This window comes from Dasypus novemcinctus, chromosome 9 (genome assembly GCF_030445035.2).
Source record: "Dasypus novemcinctus isolate mDasNov1 chromosome 9, mDasNov1.1.hap2, whole genome shotgun sequence".
NCBI lineage: Eukaryota > Metazoa > Chordata > Mammalia > Cingulata > Dasypodidae > Dasypus > Dasypus novemcinctus.
In genome coordinates this window covers 74335240-74351130 of record NC_080681.1, presented here as the reverse complement: position 1 = coordinate 74351130, position 15891 = coordinate 74335240, and the positions used below count along the sequence as shown (strand labels likewise).

The window sequence follows — 15891 nt, the reverse complement described above, 5'->3', positions numbered from 1 at the left end:
TTTAGGAAGACATTTAATTGCCAACTTGATGTGCAGAACTGAATTTCCACTTGATAGTGGCACTGTTCCCAAGAAGATAGTAACACGGCTGCACTTGCCACCTCGGCCTCTTGTCTCAGCCCTGCAAATCCTCCCAGCGTTTCCAAATAGTTACAATGTCAGTCTTTTCAAAGCACTACATTTTAAACTTCCTAAACCTTTAAAAGGGTCTCTGTGTATGGAAAAGAACAATAGCGCTTCAAAAGCCATTTCTGTGAGTTCTTCAATACTCCATTTGAATGCTGGGGTTTCAATCAAGGACATCAGCAGACAATTCCTGATTGCTTAGAAGTTGACTTTTATACAGCTTTGATTAGGTCGCCCTTCTCAACAGGAAATCAAGAAAATCTTTGATCCCTTTCAGTTTCCAGAATTGTCACCAAGCCTTGTCAGGACAGGGAGTAAAAGAGACTGGGGTGGGGAGAGCATTCATACTCCAAACTCTCCCTCCACGCCCCCGCCCTTGTATCTTCTTAACTGTGAAACTCAGGGTTCCATCCCAAATCACTCATCATTGAGATAATAAAAAACAATGGGTGCTAATTCAGAGGGTGGAGAGGGTTTATAATTTTATGGATTTCCCGAATACCTATAATTGGCACATAAATGTACAAACGTGAACTGGGTAATTAGGGGGTTCTGAACATAAACCACCTTTAATTTACGTGATTACTTGGAAACACGTTAAGTGGTACGAAGAGTCAGCGGAACCCCCACAAGGCCTTTATTCAAAACCATCAACATTGTGAAAGTGCGTCTAATGGGCCAGCAGGACGGGAGCGGGCGAGGGCGAGGAGCCCCGGAGGATTCTCGCTCTGGTCGGGCCCGCACCCTAGGAACTGCAGCGTCGCCTCCCTTTCAGGAGGCACTCGCCGCCGGCCCAGTTTCGGAGCACCGAACGCACTCTCTTCGGCAAGCTTGACTCGCCCCTCTTTCTGATCCGCAGAACACGGCGTGCACCGGCATCCGAACGCGCAGGCCGGCACCGACCCACGCAGCCAAACTCCCCACCCTGCGAACACACGCCCGCGCCGCGGCCTCTCCCTCCAGAGCCAGACCGCGGTCGCCCAGCGCCCTCGGCCTCCCCACCCCCACTCCATTCCTTCAGACTCTCCCAGCCCAGGCGGAAGTGCCCGGGCAGACCCCCAACAATGAGGACTTGTGTGAGGCACTTGGGGGTGGGGGTAGTTCACAGCGAGCGAGACAGTCCCGCGGGGCCCGAAGTAGGTGCGCGGGAGCCAAGTACCACCAGTCTCGCGAGGCAGTGCCCACCCTCTCCCAGACCTCAGCCCCGTGCTGACCACGGCGACGCGCGCGCGCGCACACACACGGAGGAAAGAGAAAAAGATGAAAACACGAGCCCTAGGAAGTGCAGAAAAGCGGCGCCCTCCCGCCAGGGGTCACAATAACGCTTGGCGGGACGGCAGGCGGGGAGAGCCCAGGCTGCAGCAACCACCGTTTCTGAAAAGTACCTCCTGCACTCACCCTTTCTGACGTCGCGACACTACCTCTCCCCATCTCTGACTCTGACTACTGCTTCTCTCCGCGGTTGAGACCCCCTTTCATGGCTCCCTTAAGAGCCGAACTATAGGGATTTAAAGTTTCTCCAGCAGGAGGAAAAAAAAAAAAAATCCGAGCTCTGTATCCGAGGCAATTCGAGTCTGGAGCAGAGTGGGGAGGGTGAAGGAGGGGAGATGCCCGGGTGGCTGCGAGCCTGGAAAGTAAAATGGGGGTGAGGTGGGGTGGGGGGACGGAGGAGACGGAGAGAACAGAGTCGATGGAGGACCCAGGGAAGGCTGGGGCCAGCTCAGATATTTTCATGAAAGGATTGGGGTTACTGGGACACAATCGGTTTTCCGACAGGTCGGGGCAGAACCGCAGCACTGTCAGGGGCCAGGGATGTGACAACGGGGTTCGGCCCGGACCGGGTGCGCTGCCAGTGAGACAGGGAGCAAGGTCCGGGACCACAGATGGGGTAGAAGAAGGAAAGCTCGTAGAATGGACAGAGCTGGGACCCCAGAAGGGAGGGTGCAGGGGGTCCCGGAGAGAGACCAGAATCTTGGGTGTGCAAGTCTGGAGAGGATCGCGCGCGGCCAGAAGTAGGGAGATTGCGGGAGGGGAGAGGGCAGGAGGAAGGAGCAGAGGTAGTCCCTCTTCCTTCACTCCCACCAAGTGGAGGGAGCGAGCTGAAAACTGCTGCAGTCGCCAAACCCCCGCAGTGCCCTGTGTCAAACTCCCGAGAGGCTCACCCGGGGGCCCAGGGGAGCCACCGGTGCGTCCGGGCGCCGTGTCCACGCCGGGCACCTGCCCGCGTTGAACTCAGGGCTGCAGCGTGCCCTCGCCGCCCCTCACCTCGGCTGGCCGACAGCATCCTTCAGTGTTGCCGCAGCCGCCCACGACGCCGTTCCCCATGCCCGGTGGAGGATCGGACTCAGGCGCGCTTTCCAGTCCGGGGAAGCCCCGGCGAGCGCCGCGCAGGGTCCATCCTCTCCCGGAGCCACGGGCCTGGCGTCAGAGCAGGGGGAAGAGACCGCCCCACGCGCAGACCCGCCTCCTCCCGCGGCCCCCGCCCCACGGCCCCCGCGCGGGCCCAGCCTCCCGCCGCGCTGCTCACCTGCTTGCTGCCCCGCAGCCGCTACCCCCGCGGCGCGCCCCACGCCTCGGCCTCGAGGCTCCCACTCCCGCCGGGGCGCTCTCTGCGCCGTCCGAGCGCGCTCGGAGAGCTTAGGCGAGTCGCGGCGGTGACGACCAGGAGGAAAAGCGAGCGAGCGGGGGCGCCGCGGCTCGCGGTCGCGTCTCTGGAGCCCCAGCGCTCACTTCCCATCCCGGCGTGGAAGGGGGTGAGTTGATCAGAGAGCACCAGGTCCCCGCCCCAGCTGCGCCGGCGGAGAGGGGGCTGGAGGAGGGAGGAGGGCCAAAACAACCAGACCCCGGGTTCACAAAGTAGCCTGTGTTTCTCCCGCATCACCGCCGCCACCACCAGCCCCCGCCCGGCCTTCCTTCATTTTTCTCTAGGGTCTTCTCTTTTATCCGAGCCTCAAAACACACGCATACCGATATATTAAAAGTGCCCGAGGGCGAAAAGAAATCGGGGAGGTCTCCCGAGGCTGTGTTGCCCCCACGCCCCGTTGCAGGAGGGGGCGCTCGCGCCCAGCAGCCGACCCTGGCTCTCAGCGCTCGCGGTTACCGGCTCCCCGGGCAAAGTTGGGCTCAGCGGAAGGAAGAAGGCGTGCATCTGTCACGTTTTCCTGGGTCCTGGGGAGGGGCCTCCACCCCTGAGAGTATGCAGGTCCCAGTTACACCCTAGCTCCTGTTCTTAGAATCCCTGAAAGTGGACAGTCTTCAGATTTGATCGCTGGATTCAACCTGCGCGGGAGAGTGTCCCGGCGAATACTCGACTCTCCCTACTTCGGGTCATAGCTCGGAAAGATCCTAGGAACGACAAATCACAGAAATTATACTTGTCATTCTGAAAATTCTTCTACTCCAGTAAATTCTTCAACTCCAGTAATTGCCTGTTGCTCCATTCCTGTCTCCAGAGGCCAGAATACGGGGAGTGGGGGGTCAGGGGGACGGCTAGAGGAAAGGGGCTGAGGAGAGCCGGGACTCTAAACCTAAGCCCTGCCTGGTTGGAGCAGGACGTGAGGATGGAAAAGGTGCAGGCCTTAAAAGTGTATTTTTATTCTTTCTAGGGGCTACACTCCTGTCCTCCAGCTGTGTAATAATAAAGCTGAAAGGCTAATGTGGTGAATTTGATTTTTGTTTTTCCTAGTTGCTTCTGTCGCTCGCCCATGAAAATTTAATGAGGCATTTAGGGCTATTACCTCCAGAGTCAATGGGCTAAAAATATTTAGCCTAATGCACTCCTTGTGGAGCCAGTAGGTCCATGACTGGTACATACAAAGTCATTGAGAGACCCTCTCTTTCTCCACAAAATTCACGACCCATTAGACTTATTCCGTAATAACAGCTTCTGTACAAATGGAGGCCCATGCATAGGGAGGCTGACATGCACCTCCTGAAAAGATAGCAATTTACATAGAGAAAAGAAAAATTGGGGAGGTCATTGGCAGGATACAATTTTGGAAGAAGAGTTAGCTGATCAGAGGAAACTCCCATCAAGGTGGAGGGGGGCTCCCACCCCTGAAATTACCCAGCTCCAACCTACTTCTGGGTGTGACTAACAAATGGTGGGGATCAGGGAAGCTGGTTCAAGTCTCTCAAACCTTTCCAAAGTTCTAGAGAGTGGGAAGAGTTCGTGCCTAACACTTCAGATTTATTTAGTATGAAGGTTAGGCTTGCTAGGCTCTTCAGTTTCCTTATCTGTAAAGACAGACCTTGGGAGCCTGAACTCAATACAGAGAAAATTGGAGACATGGACAAATCAGAGAAGACCGCTGAAATGGAGCGGCGGGGGAAGCGGGGTGTAGAAACTGTTAACAGACTTCAGGTAGCTGGGAAAAGTGTCAAAACTTGGGCAATGGAACATAGATCTAACTTTTCATTGACCCTATTAGGAAACACTCTAAACTTTCTCCATGCTTTGAGGGCACCCATGGTACATCAAAAATCATTTACATGCATTCTAAAGCCCTGCATGTGAGAGTTGTCTCCTTCTGCCTTCCACCTGGTCCTCAGTTGGATTGACATGATTACTGACTTTGAAGGGATTGCAGGACACTGAGTTTGCTGAGGAGTAGAAAGGGAAGAGGATCAAGTGAAACAATCTCTATTCAGCAATGGACAAGGTCACTGTGGAAACTGGGCAAATTCCCATGAAACCCAGCTGTTCCCCTCTCCAGGCTGGAAGAAAGCATAAGTATATAGATTCAGTGGGCATAAGCTGCCCAGCAAGGGTCTGATGGCCTGGGAGAAACGAAACCAAATCTTAAAGTAGTATTTTAAATTATTATGCTAAGCATATCAAGAAGCTACTCATCTAAAATTTAGGGTGGTTTCTCTTTTGTTCTTCATGTTTCTGGGAACAATGTCATTTGTATTAAATGAGGCATAAAAAGAAACAATAAATATTTCTTTATCATCTACTTTGAGAAACAGCAAGGTAATAAGATGAACAAAAGCAAACATGCATATATTTCCTATTATATTCCAGGCACTGGTCTCATATATTAACTCATTTTAACTGTCAGGACACGAGGGAAGTACTCTTACTGGTTAGAGCAGGGACTTGAAATCTGATGGGCCTGTGTCATCTTTGACAAGTTACTTACCTCTCTGAACTTTAAACCTGTCAACTAAACAATGGGGTGATAATACCTGCTTCATGAATTTGCTATAAGCCTTAAATGAGACATGTTGGGCATGTCTGGCACTGAATATTTTGCCTAGTCAACATCATTTCTCTTCCCAGAATAAATCTTAATTCAGCAAGTATTTATGGAGAACATTCCATGTGTCAGGCACTGTGCTAGGCATTGGGAATAATAATGATAAATCAGATACAGATCTGTCTTCAAAGAGCTCAAAGGCAATTGAATACATAGGCATGAATAGTATGCAGGTGGGCAAAAAAGAGATTTATTGAACTTGATGCAATTCATCTCTATGAACATGATTCTCAGGATACTCAAAAGGACAGCTTATTTAAGTGCTGTTTAAGACCGACACATGGTTGAAAGCTAAACCAAACGTTGAAAATCATAAATCCTACTAAATAACTACTCCTCCGAAGAAGGGAAACCAAAAAAGCCCATTTTATGCATGATATATTATTTAAAATTCCATTTATTCCTGCAATGTTCCAAATATGCCTCTTATTTGGATGGTGTATAATATAATGATTTTGTGCTGTAAGCTTTGTGGTTTTCAAACAAATTATTGCATAATCACTATTTAATAGTTTGTAGTGCTTACATATGCCAAGAATATACTAGTGTTTCTATACATATAAAGCTCTCAAATTAATACAACTGTTAATCATGTCCAATAGGAACACTCCTGTTGGCATTCATAAAAGATCTCATGTGCTCAAAGTATACCACCACATAAGAATGCACAAAAATTCAAAGATTAATACCAAATGTATGTAAGCCTTTCATTACCCCCTGTCATTCATATTAATGTTCACACTTAGATTTTGTAGTTTGAGAAGAAATTTTATTCTTTCATTCAACAAATGTTTACTTATTGCACACTCTGTGCCAGGCACAATGTTAGGCATGAGCAGAGAGAGAAAGAGAAAAAAATTGACCTCCAAGAACTCTCAGCCAGATGAAACACATCATCACATTGCATTGTGATAAATGACATAGCAGGGACGAGTAGAGGATGCCATGGGAGCATCAAAGAGGGGCATCTAACCCAGGATGGGGCTGTTAAGAAGGATTCACAAAGTGGCGATATCATCTTAAAGATAACTGGGTAACCAGGAGAGACAGGGAAGGGCGCTCCAGGGGAAGAAAGGAGAAAGTGCAAAGGCATGGAGAGTTTCCACTAGGGGTGGAAGGTGGGGCATAACTGAATGTAGAAAAGGAGCAAGAAAAAAACTGTAAAAGGTCTTGTTTGCCATATTCAGAAGATTGGAATTTAGCATAAAAATTAAAGGGATCACTTTATTAAAAAAACAAAACAGGATAAAGGACAAACATTCTGCATATTTTCAAGTAATCATATTTGAGATACTTGGTAGGGACTGGACAAAAATTTTTCTGTTTTTCTTCTGAGATTAAAAAGCCTATGAAAAATATTTCTATGTAGCTTTATCAAAACAGAAGTTCTTTTCTTTCATGTTACTGGCCTTGCTTTAATCCAGGGAAAAGTTGCATGGCTATATTACTAAACTTGACTCTGGTTTGCAGTTGCTTTAAATAGCACTCTTTTTTTGTTTCCCAAGGAGGGGGTGGAAGAGAGCAGCAACAATGCAATAGTATTTATGCCACCAATCTGCTCTTTTTAGCTAAGTGCACAGTAAAAACAAAGTAGAAAGCTAAAATGATTGTCAAAGGCCTCTTTTATCCCAATACAAACACTCAATTTTTTTCACTCATAAAGTGGAGCTTAAGGTGGTATTAGTGCTTGAAAATATGAATAGTAAAAGATATCAAAAACATAACTGAGTTTCTAATGCCTAGGGAACATCAGAAACAGGTAAGAATCAGCACAGGGTAGGACAGAGCTACCATTTAGTTTGTGGCTACTCTTAAAATTCTGGCAGAGGCTTGCTCTTTGCCTCTGTGGCACCCATTCCTGCTTCTGAAAACAACACCCAGATTTCCTTGGGGAATCATTCCCCACTCAATATTTTTTCCCATTTAGTTTTGGTGGAGCTGACTCTGTCCCCATCTCCATGGATGGATAGGTAACTCAGTGCAACATTTTCTCTTGGCCACAGTTCAGAGATAGTCAAGTGGGTGATGGAAATAATGTTTTCTCTTTTCCACTGGACTTGAAACTGGAAAGATGTTAAGCTTATAGTTGTAGGAATTCATTCCATGAAGAAAGAATTTGGAGAATGGAGCTAACCAAGAAGAAAAGAGGACTGAAAGATGAGAAAATAGAGATTTATGATGACATTGTTCAAGGACTTTGGTCTAGCCATGCCTGAAGCCAACTACTCAACACCCACTGGGTTTTTCAGTTATAGGAGCCAATTTATTCCCTTTTACTTAAACCAGTTTGGTTAGGGTTTTTGTCATTTTCCGTCAAAAACTTCTGCCAAATACAGCAGGCATTGTATTATACATTTCCTATATATTAACTAATTTAGTACTTAAGCACTCCAGCAAGATGTTTATATATATTTATACTTGGCCTAGTTCTATGAAGAACATCAAGGAGCTACACTCCCATTTTATAGATTAGAAATAAACTCAGAAAGATTAGATATTTTATCCAAAGTTACATAGTTAGTTAGACTGTTGGAAAACAAAATTTTAAAATACCATTTGCAATAGCATAACATAAAATACTTAGGAATAATCGAATGAAACTCTGCAAGATTTCTGCACTAAAAACTATAACATTTTGCTGAGAAAAATTAAAGATGATCCAAAATATATAGAAGTATACCATGTTCATGGTTTGGAAAATTCAGTATTGCTAGGATATCCATTCTCTCTCACTATACATTTGGCACAATCCCAACACAATTTTCAATAAATTGATGAGTTAATTCTAAAGTATATGGAAATGTAAAGGACATAGAATAACCAAAATAATTCTGAAAAGGATGAGGGAAGCTAAAGGATTTATACTACCTGATATCAAGGCTTCCTATAAAGTTACAGTAATCAAAACTGTATGATACAGGCATTAATGTATTGACCAATTGATCAATGAAACAGAATAGAGAACCCAAAAATAGACCTGCACATATACACTCAATTGATTTTTTTATTTTATTTTATTTTTTACAAAGGTGCCAATGCAAATTATTGAGGACAGTTTTAAAAAAATGGTCCTGGAACAACTGGATAAAATGTATGGAAAAAGTTAATTTCAACCCTTTCTTCACACCATATTTAGAACAAAATAGAATATCTAATACAAAATAGAATATCTAATACAGTGTTCTAGAGAACACTGGAGAGTATCATCATGACTTGTGAGTTTGCACAAATTTCTTAGATTGGACAAAAATCATTGAGTATAAAAAAAGATTTAAAAAATTATGCTGAGGGAAGCGGACTTGGCCCAATGGACAGGGCATCCACCTACCATATGGCAGGTCCGTGGTTCAAACCCCAGGCCTCCTTGGCCCGTGTGGAGCTGGCCAAGCACAGTGCTGATGCACGCAAGGAGTGCCATGCCACACAGGGGTGTCTCCCACGTAGGGGAGCCCCATGCGCAAGGAGTGCGCCCTGTAAGGAGAGCCTCCCAGTCTGAAAGAAAGTACAGCCTGCCCAGGAATGGCACCACACACCCAGAGAGCTGACACAACAAGATGACACAACAAAAAGAAACAGATTCCCAGTGCCACTGATAAGGATAGAAGCGGTCACAGAAGAACACACAGCGAATGGACACAGAGCACAGACAACTGGGGGGGGGGGGGGGGGAGGGGAGAGAAATAAATAAATAAATATTTTTTAAAAAAATTATACTGATCAAAGGACATTAAGAAAATGAAAATTAAACAACAATCCTGAAGAAAATACTTATAATGCATATATATGAAAAAGGACTTGAATCTGTATTACTAATCAGTAATAAAAAGACAAATAATCTAATTAATATGGACCAAATACTTTATAAATGGAGACATATGAATGATCAATAAGCACATGGGAAGGTACTTAACATCAGTGGTCATAATGCACATTACAATGTACAGTGCATATTAAGCTACATTGAGATGCAACTTGGCACCCACTAAAACAGCTAAAATTTAAAAGTCTGGCAGCATTAAATATTTGTGAGAATTTGGAGCTCTCAAATGCTGCTGCTGAGAGTGTAAAAGGGTATAAGCACTTTGGAAAATTGCTTTTCTTATAAAATTAAACACACACCTACTCTTAGACCCACCCTTTGGTATTTCACACATAGGTATTTACCCAAGAGAAATAAAATATACATACACAAACACAAGACTTGGGTCAGAAAGTTGAAAACAGATTTATTTATAAAAATTATGCCAAATTGGAATGAACTCAAATGATTAGCCATAGTTGAATAGATAAACAAATAATAGAATGCTCCTATAATGGAATGCTAATTGCTAAGCAAGAAACAATGTCACTACTGATACAAAATTTAAAAACAATTTGAGTGAAAGAAGTCAGACCCAAAAGAGGATAGTATGATACTACCTATATGAAGTTCAAGAACAGACAAAATTAACCTATGATGAAAAAATTCAGAGCAGCTTTTGACTCTGTGGAAGGGGATTACCTGGAAAGAGGCATGGGGAATTTTCTAGGATAATGGAATGCACTACATCTTTAATGTAATGTTGGTTACATAGGTTTATATCTTTGTCAAAATTGATCAAATTGTACTCATAAGGTCTGTGAATTTCAGTATGTCTATTTTACCTCAATTTTTTTTCTTTTTAAAGAGCAAGCACAGGGAAGTAGACCTGGCCCAAAGGATAGGGCATCCGCCTACCACATGGGAGGTCCGCAGTTCAAACCCCAGGCCTCCTTGACCCGTTTGGAGCTGGCCCATGCCATGCGCAGTGCTGATGCGCGCAAGGAGTGCTGTGCCACACAGGTGAGTCCCACATGCAATGAGTGCACCCTGTAAGGAGAGCCGCCCAGCACAAAAGAAAGTGCAGCCTGCCCAAGAATGGTGCCACACACGGAGAGCTGACACAACAAGATGATGCAACAAAAAGAAACCCAGATTCCCGGTGCTGCTGATAAGGATAGAAGTGGTCACAGAAGAACACACAGTGAATGGACATGGTGGGGGGGGGAGGGGGGCGGGGGGAGGGGAGAGAAATAAATAAAAAATAAAAAAATAAATCTTTAAAAAAAAAAGAGCAGGCACAGAGAATGTGGTATAGCCAACCAGTCCCCACAATCCTTTTAGGCACCACTCTGTTACGGCCCAACATGGATCTTTTAACTAATAGTAAAAGCCTTGAATAAAATATTAAATTCAGAAAATTTTCAAAATGCTCTATGTCATATATTACGTGGGCAAGCAATGAATGTCGGGAGGGAAAATATCCTTTAAATTACTTAATGCAATAATGGTTAGTCCAAAATGGAAGCAGCACCCATAAAATGAAAGCATTGTCCAGAGATGCAGTGGGTGTCATTAGAAGGTAAAAGTTTATCCTGGCACTGGACTTAATCCAACATAGGTTGGATGATGGCTTGTCAAGACTGCAATAGAGAAATTCAAGTTTCAGATGGTAGAAGTGAATGGGAGGAATGGGCCTTGGGCATTAAGATCTTTTAAGTTCAACTCCTTCTAAATCCTGATACTCTATCATTCCTTGAAGAGTTCTTCTCCAAAAGCTCTTAAACCATAGTCACACTTTCAAGTGGTTCTTTTCTTCCCTGTCTGACAAACCAATGAAGAAACCACAACTCTATCTGCAAGATATAGGCTGCACAGTTGAACTCATATGAAAAACTCACGAGGAAAAAGTCATCACTCTTTCCTCAAAACATACTGATGCAAATCATTCCTTATAAAATATTTTTTAAATAAAAAGAATGTAATTGCTCATTGAATTGTAATATGAATGCAAATTAACTTACTGTAATTATACTGTGTAATTTTCTACTTTAAAAACTTAGAAAATGGAAGAGACCTGATAAGTAATTTGAACTGTAATTCTTCATTGTGTTCCTTCATTATGCAATGGTTACCATAAGCAATTTGCTCTGTTTTAATGTAAAATATTTTTAGTTCATACCTTTACATCAGCAGGACTCGAATGAGACCATTCAATACACATAGAGACCCCCTTCCCCCAACAAATGCATTGTGGAAATAATCAAGATAAAATCAATACAGCACAAGAGAATTTGTGAAGGATTCTTAACATATTTTCATTTTGCAACATTTAGCACATTAAGTGTCTCTCTCTCTCCTGTGCCCTCAATATGTTTTAAATAACCAGGAATTTTCTATCCAAATAGAAGTCAGATAAACAACATTCATGGTTTAATGGCAGGATTCTGACAGAGAAGTAAAGAAAATGGGTTCTAGCTCCAGTTTTGCCATTAATTAATAGTATGACCTGCTCCATTTGAGGACTCATTTCCCTCATCTGTAAATTGAAAGGTTGGGCTAGGTGAATTCCAGCTTCCTTCCCAGCCTTGCAGTTGAAGATTGCTCTATAGTCACTCTCTGCTTTGCATTGTTTAAGCAACATGAGTGACAGGAAATGAATTTCATATTTAGAATTAATGACCGTCGGAATGAACTGCAGCCCTTTAGTTCAATCAGTCATTTATTGCCAAAGAATGTCTAACACAAAGATCATCTATGATGATGCAAATGTAAAAAAATAATAATTACCCGTTTTCATGCTAACAACGATTTGCATGTATAGTTCACTCAGTGTAGATCCTATTAACTGCAGCACAGAAATACAGAGAGCTGGGGATCTCATTAAGAGGCAGCACTGTGCAGTAGAAAGAGAGTATATAAGGCTTGGAATCAGAAGACTTTGGTTTTAGGCCTGCTTTGTTATTTACTACGACTGTATAACCATATGAGGTGTTAGTAACTTCATCTCTTAGGTGGTATAAATAGTGGGACCCTCACCTACCTCACTGGCTTGATGTGAGGATTAAACACACATTGAATGGAAAAGCATTTGGTCACCTATATTTATGAATGTTTCATTTAAGCCTCTCAACCACCTTATGATGTAAGACCCATATTATTTCTGTTTTCCATGAAGAAAATGGAAGCTGAGAATTTAAATTATTTGCCCAAGTCACAGCCTATGACATTTGTCTGTCCTGTCTATCCAGGGGTGACTTTTTTTTTTAAAGATTTATTTATTTATTTAATCCCCCCCTCCCATGGTTGTCTGTTTCTGTTCTCTGTGTCTATTTTGCTGCATCTTGTTTCTTTGTCTGCTTCTGTTGTCGTCGTCGTCGGCAGGAGAAGTGTGGGCGGCGCCATTCCTGGGCAGGCTGCACTCTCTTTCGCGCTGGGCGGCTCTCCTTCCGGGCGCACTCCTTGCGTGGGGCTTCCCTACGTGGGGGACACCCCTGCGTGGCACGGCACTCCTTGCGCGCATCAGCACTGCGCATGGGCCAGCTCCACACTGGTCGAGGAGGTCCAGAGTTTGAACCGCGGACCTCCCATGTGGTAGACAGACGCCCTAACCACTGGGCCAAGTCCGCCGCCAGGGGTGACATTTAACAACCCTTCAGCACCTGGATTCCCATAAAAACATATACAGTAAATTTTTTTCTTTTTTTTCCACATATATGAGCATCTTAGAGAAGAACTATTTTATCTTTATACAACTGACAGTACTATAAGCTTCCATTTCCTCAGCTGTAAAACAAAAATAAAAGTACCTATATTTCTATAGTTCCTTCTTTAAATTCATCCCACTCTCCCTTTCATCTCCCCCTTTCTGAAAACCCCAATTGCCATCTGGAGAATTATGTGATTTCTCAGAAGCTGACTTGATCCTCATCCCTGAGTTGGAGTAGATGACCTCAGCTAAGCCAGTCAACACATTCTAGCCTCCTGGCCAGAGTGACTGATTTGGGACTGGGCAGAGAAGTTAACTTGTCCAACCAGATTGAGTCTCAACACTTCTATGGGAAATACTGAGACGAAAATGCCCTCTTCTTTTCCCATGAGGATGAGCGTGAGGAGCATGTAGCCCAGGAAGCAATAACTCTGTCTCTTACAAGAAATAGGCCTTAGGGTAAAACTGGCCCTAAGGTGATCAAAGCAGAGAAACTGAAAGGAATTACATCCTTTGTCACATCTCTGAGCCACTGGATCAAGTCTTGACTAAAGCCAGCTTACCTTTGCACTATATAAGCCAAAATATCCTTTTTTTGTTTAAACCAGCATGAGATGAGTTTTTTGTTACTCTTGATCAAAACACGACATCAAATTGACAAAGATGTTATAAAGATGTAATGAAGTTTTGAATGAAAAATTGTAAAAGGCCACACAAGTATAAGGTTTAATGATGGTGATTAGGATGACAATGACAATGATGGGAGCAAAGGAGGGGAACAAAATATGGCACTGGAATTTCCTGCAGATCAGAAGCTTCCTTTAGAAAATAAAGTAAAAACATCTAGATTATTGTCCTATGTTTCCCCCAATAAACCCTGTAATCTTCTTGCAGCAGTCTACTTACATGTGCCCTGGATCTAACCACACTAGATGATGAATCATTTCCTCATCACATCTTCTACTTATTTGCCTCTATTCTTTTGTTCATGCCATTTCCTCCTCCAGGATTCCTTCCCCATTTTCCATTTTTTGAAATCCTTCCCAATCTGCAAAATCTAATTTAAATGAAACTCACAATCCACCCCCAGTCATTCTCTCTTCTTTGCTTCCTTTATATGTTGTACCTAGTTATAACCTTGATCTCTGACATGTGTTAAAACCATTTTTCATATATCTAGATTCCCTACTGAGGTTGTAATCTCTTAGAATAGATGCTAAGATCCTTACAATCGGCAGAGAAAGTGCTGGATGCAACATCTGCCACTGTACTAACATTCCAGACTGTAATTCTACTATTGAAAAGTCATCAATAGAAATCATATGAAGAGAGCCTTACAAAGAAATGGAAATGCCTTACAATTAGGAATGTTTAGACCACAGTCTAGCTGAGGGTTGTAAAAAAAAGAAAGGAGAGAGGATGACAGTGAAAGAAAAAGGAAGAGAGGGAGAGAATGAAGGGAAAGAGAGAATAAGAGGGAGAGAACAGGAGAGAAGGATGGAAAGGAGGAGGGAAGAAGGAAAGAAGGAAAGAAAGGAGGGAGAAAGGAAGAAATAAAGCCAGAGAGGTATGTGGTTTGGGGAATGATGTTGTCAAAGGATGCTAACTTAATTCTCTACAGCTCTGTTTACCTTCTTGTGCCCTAGAAAGATAAGACATAGTCAGAAGGTGCTGTTAGCCATTGCTGTTCTCCAATGGATATCGTCAAGGTAATTAGAAGTATAAAATCTCTCCTATATATGCCCCAATTAGCAGTACAATTATATGTTTATAAAAATAGAATTAAACATGAATAGTGATTAAGAGCATCAGATTTGGGAGAATGACCCCAGATGGCATCAGAGTAGCTCAGGCAGGGCACAGCTCTATTGCAAGATGGGGGTGAGGGTATAGAGAGTGTCCAAGGGAGCTGCTTTGGGGTACCTGCACACCAGGAGAGTGCTGCAGGCATTGTCTAGGAGGAACTTGGAAACAGAGAGACAAAGAGGCAAAAGGGAAAGGGATAACCATGAGTTGATACCCCCACCGCTAGGAATGCTGCCAATCCCACACTCCAGGGGGGACAGACTAGGTGAAGCCTAAGGTGAGCAGGCAAAGGAGAAGGGAAAGGACAAATTCCTCCCTTGTAAGAGGGAAGGTGCAACTGAGGGCTGAGTGTGGTTTCTCTTCAGTAAATGTAAACACCATAAATTGAAGGATTCATCTCCATGGAAGGATTTGACAAGGAGCACCATCTGCTAGGCAGCCAGGAAAGTGAAGGAGGATAGCCTTCTCCCTTTCTTTCCCAGGCACCATAAATCTGGTCTATGCCCCATTAGTGGCTCCCTGTCCCTGTTTTGATAACTTATAAAGGGCAATCTTAAAACTTTAGAAACAAACTTTAACCAAAAATAAAAGAAGAGCTGTGAAATAAAACCACTAGGCAATAGGGAGAAATTGATCAGAGAAAAATCACCAACACAATCAGATGCCTAGGTATCAACAAAAAGTAAACTATACAAAGAAACAGAATGATATGGCCCAGTCAGAGGAACAAACCAAGAATCCAGATGAGACACAAGATTTAAGAAACTAATTAATGATGTTCACACAAACCTCCTTAATCAGTTTAAGGATGTGAAGGAAAATACGACTGAAAGGAAAAGGATATTAAGATTACACTGTGTGAGCATAATGAACAATTTGAAAAAAGTAACAGAGCTTATGGAAATGAAAGACACAATAGATAAGATTTAAAATGCATTAAAGGCATATAACAGCAGATTTGAATTAGGTGAGGATAGAATTAGTGAATTAGAAGACAGAGCATCTGAACTTGAAAATAGAGAAGAAAGAAAGAGAAAAGAAAGGAAAAATTTGAACAGAGTCTCAGGGAATTAATGACAACATGAAACACAACCATAATTTTAATAAGTGTCCCAGAAAAAGAAGAGAATAAAAAAGGGGGAGAAAGAATATTAGAGGAAATACTGATTGAAAATTTTCCAACCCTTGTG

General features: G+C 43.4%; 1 protein-coding gene across 7 annotated transcripts in view; it reads right to left on the bottom strand.

The window, feature by feature from the left end:
* The window catches only part of DAB1 (DAB adaptor protein 1), a 1209360-nt gene that overhangs the window by 433296 nt on the left and 760173 nt on the right, over positions 1–15891 (bottom strand). Inside the window, exon 1 of one of the 7 annotated variants that reach the window (XM_071217424.1) lies at positions 2654–2926. The exons of 2 other annotated variants lie outside the window; for them this stretch is intronic. The gene's annotated coding sequence lies outside the window, so the exon portion shown is untranslated. Of the gene's footprint in view, positions 1–2391; positions 2547–2653; positions 2927–15891 lie in introns of those variants that run through there. 4 more of the 7 variants (XM_023590842.3, XM_058303511.2, XM_058303510.2 and 1 more) reach the window with 4 other exon arrangements.